Here is an 8,087-nt window from a genome sequence, read left to right as displayed (position 1 = left end):
TAAATTAAAAAAAAAAAAGAGAAAGAGAATGTTTTCCTTTTAGTAGCCAGCATTAACTCAAAAACACGTGGGATGCACAATGTTGACTGCACATTTGCAGCTTCTTTTACATGATAACCAACAGTGAATGCAGCAGGTACACGTGGATGTGCACCAAAGTTTTTGTCCATTTTTGTCTGTGGACAGTTTCTCTCACATAACAAACTACAGGATGTTAAGGGTTTCTTTTACTAATACACCTGTCTATTTAAACATGGACTTTTCTTGATTTATCACTAAACTTTATTACTATTAACAAACCAGTTTATGTTTGTGGGTTTTGCACTAGTTTGCACCGCTGCTGGTTATCCTCTGTAAACCAACGCATGATTGGTTAAGGAGTTAATGCTAAAGTGATTTTGAATGTTTTCATTGTTTTTACAATACAGGCTCGTATTAACTGTGTACTCTGGATACAAATTAAAGCCTCACTTATTTTTGAGGTGACTCCTTACTCCCAGATGGAGTCAGGCTGCCCACATAAGGAGCCCTGCTGACTTGTCTTGACTTGACTGATACTGGTGTGACAAAATACCTCAGTCTGTGAGTCCAGGCACAGTCTCATTTTCTTTTCTTCCATCAGAAGCTGTCCCTCTCTCCCTCCAGCTCTTCAACAATATCTGATTCAACCTTAAATTACTGCAAAAAAATTCATGAGCAACTTCAAACACAACTTATCTCACAGTGAATGTAATTAATTGCTAACAGAGTATAAATTTGAGTTTTTTTTGTGTAGGCTTTTTTTTTAAGGAAAAAATGATTAAAAAAAAAAACTCAGAACTTTATGTACAAAGCGATCAAAAAGTTCTAAGATTGTATCTATAATAAGCAGAAACCTTCAAAGTACTCACCTTGTGCAGTGATACACCTCTCTCAGCACTCCTGCTGCAAGTGGAACACTCCCTGGGAGTCCTGTTCTGTAACCGCATGAAGCACCATCTCCAACTTGTACTGGAGCTCCTCCACTGGCAACCCGTCAGCTTGAATTTCATTTTGGGGAAGAGGAAGAAGATGCAGGAAGCCATATCTGGCTAGTAAGGTGGGGGGACAATTGTGCTGGTAAGGACCAAAAACCCAGCACATAAAAATGCACTGTGAGCAAGCACGTTGTCATGATGCAAATTGCCATCATGTCCCAGTTCAGGTTGTTTCCACCTGATGTCCTATCTCAGGCACAACAGGAAGACACAGCGGAGCTCTCTGTGCTGAACCTCAGTCCCAGGGCTGCGTTCGAATAGTCAAAAAATCTCCTTTCCTAACCACTTTTCCTCAATGGAAAACATCATGAGGTCGAGGAAAGACGAGAAGGAGACTTCATAAGGGATTAGGGAAAAGAGAACCACGGTATTTAGAGAATCTGAGCACCCTCACAGTAGGCGTTAAACTTTCTGATCATCAACTACTCCTGAAACAATTACAATATGTGTTTTGTTTTGTTTTATATCATTGTAAATGTAATACAGTTGTCCCTGTATATAGGAGTAGCATTTATTGACTATTGTGTAATATTTCATAGAATCAGATCATCTTAAAATCTGTTAAAATTAACAAAATGAAATGTCCTACTAAATAACTTAAGCTCTAAGCTCCAGTTTGCTTTGTGTCTAGTGACTTTTTCATCTAACACATCCATAATGAAAATTATTATGTTAGTATAATAATCTGAGATTATGTTACAGTATCAGTATAGCAATTATAGAGATTATAGTAGCCTATGTGTTGTATTTCAGGCCAAGTATTTACAATGAATGTATTTATTTCCCTTAAAGCACTCCATAACATTGCTAGCCAAATTTCTATTTCAGTTATTTTGCATCTCAGTTATTTCATACTTGGAAGTAAACAAAGAAGTTACACCTAAAAGCGTCATACTGTATAAATATTGGCTGCAATTATGTACAAATCTTTACATTACAGTCTATAGTACAAAGCTTCACCAGCAAGACCATGCTGGTGGACCAGCTTCATGTGCAGGTGGACCAGCAGAGCTATACTTTACATAAAATCTATGTAAATAGTTAATAGGAGACTTTTGTTACTCCTCTGTTGGTCAGCCTAATAAACTCGTTCTGAGGTATCCATGATGTGGGCCTTCCTCAACTTTACACAATGCAAGAAACGCCTGTGTTTTCGCAAATAAAACAAACGTTTCACAGATTTGAAACTGTGTTAAATGAGTCTCTGATTTCATGTGGATAATCTAGTCCAGGTTTGACATGACCTAATGGTATTTGTTCAAGACCTGGTCTTATGTTGTAGATGTGAAAAAAGCAGTGCAAGAACCACAGAGACCAAACTGAGACATTTCTCTCTTTCATCACTGTATTTCAAACACTTGTTTTGCACTGTATGAATCTTTGTAGGAACATGGGTCACTGGTAGTTCATGAAGAGGCAGTTCAGGATTTTCTTGGCTGCAAAGCAAAAACACAAAAGGTGAAATCTGCTCTCAAGTTATTACATGTATGCTCTGATGAAGGTAAAGCTGCCTTCAGACTGCTGCTCAGAGACTTAAGTTTCATTCTTAATGAATTCATCTCTGTTTTAATCATTCTGTTTGGTAGGTACAGTCAGATGATTATAAGTTTGGTTGGATAACTATCAGGTGACGTCTTGATCACTTCATTTCTTGCAATAACATCAAATTAATTTAGATTTACCTTTTACATGAGAGCGGTCACTCCTCATATTAACCTCTCCTCTCCTGTCTAAAAGAAAAACAGAGGACAAGCAGGTTGTTAAAACTTATAAACCAGGTAAACAAAGATATAATGTATTACTGCATGAAATCTGATAATGATATGAAATATTTACTGTTTAGATAATAGGTTTAGACATCATGTTGCCCTCCACCTCCTCTCCTCCTCTCCTCAATTTTCCCTCATCTATTCATGACTCTGCAGAAATAAATGGCAGACAAAAGGGAGTAAGAGTTAAAATAATAAACTATATAAACTTAAATAAAATCTGGTAATAACATTATATTAATGGATATTTACCTTTGACATGAGTCATAACATGTCACAGTCTCCTCTCCTCTCCTCTCAAAGACAAACAAGACAAGTTGAAGTTAAAAACTTTAGAAATCAAGTTAACAGAGATATAATGTATTGCTGCATGAAATCTGATAAAAACATAATATATTTACCATTTATATGAGAAGGTTTAGACATCATGTTGCCCTCCACCTCCTCTCCTCTCCTCCTCATCTCTTATCTCATTTTCCCCTCATCTCTTCACCACTCTTTTCTTCTCTGACAGTTTCTCCTCTCTGTAAAAATAAATGGCAGACAAAAGGGAGCAAGAGTTAAAATCTTCAAATAATAAACTAAATAAACTTCATAAAATCTGATAATAACATTAGGTAAATTGAAATTTACCTTCAACATGAAGGAGTTCACATGACATATTGCCCTCCCGCCTCCTCTCTCCTCTCCTCCTCTGTCTCCTCTTTTCTCTCTCTCTAACAGAAAAACATTTACAAACATTTACAAATCAGGTTAAACAGTAAACAGGTAATATCTTTTTGATTGACACAGATCACTCATTATGTTGCCCTCCTCCTCCTCCTCCTCCTCCTCCTCTCCTCCTCGTTCTCCTCTCTAACAGAAAAACAGAGGACAAGCAGGTTGTTGGTTAAGAACATATAAACCGGGTAAACAGAGATATAATGTATTACTGCATGGAATCTGATGTTGAAATATTTACCATTTACATGAGAAGGTTTAGACATCATGTTGCCCTCCCGCTTCCTCTCCTCCTCTTCTCATCTTTTTTTCTCATCTCTTCATGACTCTTTTCTTCTCTGTTTCTCCTGCAAAAATAAATGGCAGACAAAAGGGAGTAAGAGTTAAAAACTTAAAGTAATAAACTAAACTTCATAAAATCTGGTAATAACATTAGATAAATGGAAATGTACCTTTGACATGAGTCATAACAACGTCATAATGCCCTCCACCTTCTCTCCTCTCCTCTCCTCTTCCCTCTCTCTAACAGAAAAACAGAGGACAAACAGGTTGTAGTTAAAACATTAGAAGTCAGGTAAACACAGGTATAATTCATCACTGCATGAAATCTGATAATAATCTGAAATATCTACCTTTTACATGAGAGGGTTTACATGTGGTATTCCTTCCTGCCTCCTCTCCTCTCCTCTCCTCTCTAAAAGACAAACAGGATGAGTTGTAGTTAAAAACTTTAGAAATCAAGTTAACAGAGATATAATGTATTGCTGCATGAAATCTGATAAAAATATAAAATATTTACTGTTTACATGAGAAGATTTAGACATCATGTTGCCCTCCACCTCCTCTCCTCTCCTCCTCATCTCTTATCTCATTTTCCCTCATCTCTTCATCACTCTTTTCTTCTCTGACAGTTTCTCCTCTCTGCAAAAATAAATGGCAGACAAAAGGAAGCAAGAGTTAAAATCTTCAAATAATAAACTAAATAAACTTCATAAAATCTGATAATAACATTAGGTAAATTGAAATTTACTTTCAACATGAGGGAGTTCACATGACATATTGCCCTCCTGCCTCCTCTCTCCTCTCCTCCTCTGTCTCCTCTTTTCTCTCTCTCTAACAGAAAAACAGAGCAAAGCAGGTTGTGGTTAAACATTTACAAATCAGGTTAAACAGTAAACAGGTAATATCTTTTTGATTGACACAGATCACTCATTATGTTGCCCTCCTCCTCCTCTTCCTCCTCCTCTCCTCCTCATTCTCCTCTCTAACAGAAAAACAGAGGACAAGCAGGTTGTTAAAAACTTATAAACCAGGTAAACAGAGATATAATGTATTACTGCATGAAATCTGATAATGATATGAAATATTTACTGTTTAGATAATATGTTTAGACATCATGTTGCCCTCCACCTCCTCTCCTCAATTTTCCCTCATCTCTTCATGACTCTTTTCTTCTCTGACTGTTTCTCCTCTCTGCAAAAATAAATGGCAGACAAAAGGGAGTAAGAGTTAAAATAATAAACTATGTAAACTTAAATAAAATCTGGTAATAACATTATATTAATGGATATTTACCTTTGACATGAGTCATAACATGTCACAGTCTCCTCTCCTCTCTAAAAGACAAACAGAAGACAAGTTGAAATTAAAAACTTTAGAAATCAAGTTAACAGAGATATAATGTATTACTGCATGAAATCTGATAATGACTTACCGTTTACATGAGAAGGTTTAGACATCATGTTGCCCTCCCACCTCCTCTCCTCTCCTCCTCCCCTCTTGTCCTTTTTCCTCATCTCTTCCTGTCTTTTTGCAAATGATGGTGCAAAAATAAATGGCAGACAAAGGGAATTACTAGTGAAAAAACTTGAAGTAATAAACAAAATAAACTTCATAAAATCTGGTTATAACATTAGATATTTACCTTTTATATGAGTTCACATGCACATTGCCCTCCCACCTGCTCTCCCCTCCCTTCTTCTTTTCTCGCTTTCTAAAAGAAAAACACATGACAAGCAGGTTGTTTTTTAAAAACATATAAATTAGGTAAACAGAGATATAATGTATTACTGCATGGAATCTGATAATGACATGAAATGTTTACCGTTTACATGAGAAGGTTTTGATGTCATATTACCCTCCTGCCTCCTCTCCTCTCTTCTCTCTAAAAGACAAACAGAAGACGGGATGTGGTTAAAAACTGAGAAATCAGTTAAACAGAGATATAATGTATAACTGCATGAAATCTGATAATAACAAGAAATATTTACCTTTTACATGAGAGGTCCTCCCACCTCTTCTCCTTCTCTGTTAGTTACCTGATACTTATCTTTCTTTTTTTTCTCTTCCCATCTCTTCTCTTCCTTGATGATTTCTTCTTGTGTTTTCTTCTCTTTCACATATTTTTTTTTTTAATGCAACTATATCTGCTACTACAATTGTGTTTCCTAGTTTGGACCCCTGTAACAAAATGCACCAGATTTTTTCACCATAATGTTATTACTACTCTTACAGCTTCTCCAAATACAACCATTTATTCTAATTTTTCTACCTATTGTGGACCCTGCGTTGAGGTTCTTGTCACTGCAGACTCCTGTTGGTCTTGGGTGGGCGTCAACAGACATGTGAACCTCCTTGATATGCTGTTGCCATCCTTTTCTTTCTCTGTCACAGAGGAGTTTCACTGGGAGGTCGAAACACGTTGGAGGTTCATACTGTCCCCCCCAGATCACACTCACTCCAGACACCCTGCATGAGTCATGGTGCAGCAACAACAACACAATTCTCACCATTGCACAAATACATTCTCAAACAAATTCAAAATAATTCAAAGGAATCAAAATAAATTTCTACTGTGGGAGGCAGGGGCCCTGACCCTGTGGTGGATCAGCTGTGGGATGGTTGGCTGGCTGGGGTCCAGAATGAAGGCTGTAGTCCAGGTGTGGCACTTCTCCATCTGAGGGTGGAGACAACTTTCACAAATCACTACCACAGTTTAATATTACTCCAGATAAAGATAAAAGGCATTCATTAGAATTATAATATATATATATATGTGTATATATATATATATATATATATATATATATATATATATATATATATATATATATATTTATACATAATTTATTTAGCACAGAGTACATGAGTATTAGCAGTAAATACAAATAGAATCTGAAAGAGGCCCTACATACAGCAGAAGCACAGAATAAAGTTTATTGTAACAACACTGAATACATTATGATAATGGAAAAAGAGAAAATTCAATCAGAATCTACTTGTGAAAAAATAATATTGTATTTATTAACAATAAATGAGGCTGTACTAAAGTTTATCTTTCATGTTGCCATATGGAAATATTACATAACATTAGTCATCCATGCACCTTGTGTTGTTTCTTTCTCATTGTGTCCCTGCTAAGAGTCTGGATGTTTTGTTTCAACACAAAACAGACAAAATCTAAATAAATAATGATTAAAAACTATTGTCAGTACATGTGTTACTTATGACGTATATTAGAAAATACTTCGTTTTATCAGCAGTTATTTCTCAGCATGCTTGATAGCTTAATAGCTCAATAGTTTAATGTGACTTGGAGGTAACCTCTGTACAAAACAAGTCAAGAAAAACACTTTGATATTGTGTAGTTCTGCAAACTTAAGACGGTTAGCAGTTGCACCAGTGAATGTCTCATCGGGAAAATACATTGAAAACAACGTGGGTTTGAAATTTGTTTTTAAAAAATCTCACACTTTCCACGAACAAGTCCTCTTGTCAGTGACAGTCGGTCTTAAGTGGACGTCCAGGTGTAAAATCTCCGAGGTTGATGTCTCTTTTTCCAAGAAAAGGTCCAGTGAAAGCAGCGAGTTGTGTTTTTCTGGCCACCAGAAGGTTGTTTGTGTTTGAATGATGATCAGGTCTGAATGATGCGCCTGAAATAAAACTCATGGCAACCATGGCACGTTCAGGTCCGTTCTGTCAGCACGTCTGCTCTGACAGTACCATCTCACCCGGACAGGTGTCACACCATCAACATGGCGATGACAGAAAAAATAAAACTTCAGTAAGAATATGGCGGATGTGACCATAATCTAAACAAAACAATAAATTGTTTAAAACTAGAAAAATAACCTAAATACGCGCGTAAAATTAGTTATATAATTAATTATATTGATGTACGCACAAGAAAAGTTTAAAAAGTCTCTTGTATTGAATTTATTTGAGAAACGTGTACATAACCATGGCCAGGGGTCAACAACAAATACATTATCCACTAACTGCAAACAGTGTAACATCACTGCATTTACAGAAAAGCATCTACTCAAGGTGAAAACCCCCGGGATTTAGAGAATCCGACTACACTTACACTAGGCCTTTTTCAACCAACTTTATTTATAACACCTGGAAGACATGTACAGTGAATTATGTGTAAGCTACAATTCAACAGTGTTTCCTGTCCAACACTAATAATATAATATGATTGAAAAGAATTTATGAGTTAAGTAGAGAAAATGTATTTTTTTTAGAGGGTGGAAGGATTTTCAGAAGTTTTGAATGGTGTCACAAACATTAAACAGGTACT

At 36.2% G+C, this 8,087-nt stretch overlaps 1 long non-coding RNA gene across 1 annotated transcript; it reads right to left on the bottom strand.

The window, feature by feature from the left end:
• Positions 1-2,349: 2,349 nt before the first annotated feature.
• On the bottom strand, positions 2,350-2,926 carry LOC108902224 (uncharacterized). The gene is made up of 3 exons (XR_001964030.2): positions 2,853-2,926; positions 2,699-2,746; positions 2,350-2,452 (listed from the first exon to the last, which is right to left on the bottom strand). It is a non-coding gene; the product is annotated as an uncharacterized LOC108902224 (long non-coding RNA).
• Between the last annotated feature and the right edge of the window lie 5,161 nt (positions 2,927-8,087).

This window comes from Lates calcarifer, unplaced genomic scaffold, assembly GCF_001640805.2.
Source record: "Lates calcarifer isolate ASB-BC8 unplaced genomic scaffold, TLL_Latcal_v3 _unitig_4782_quiver_787, whole genome shotgun sequence".
Taxonomy (NCBI): Eukaryota; Metazoa; Chordata; class Actinopteri; family Centropomidae; genus Lates; species Lates calcarifer.
This window is presented reverse-complemented; position numbering and strand designations above follow the sequence as displayed.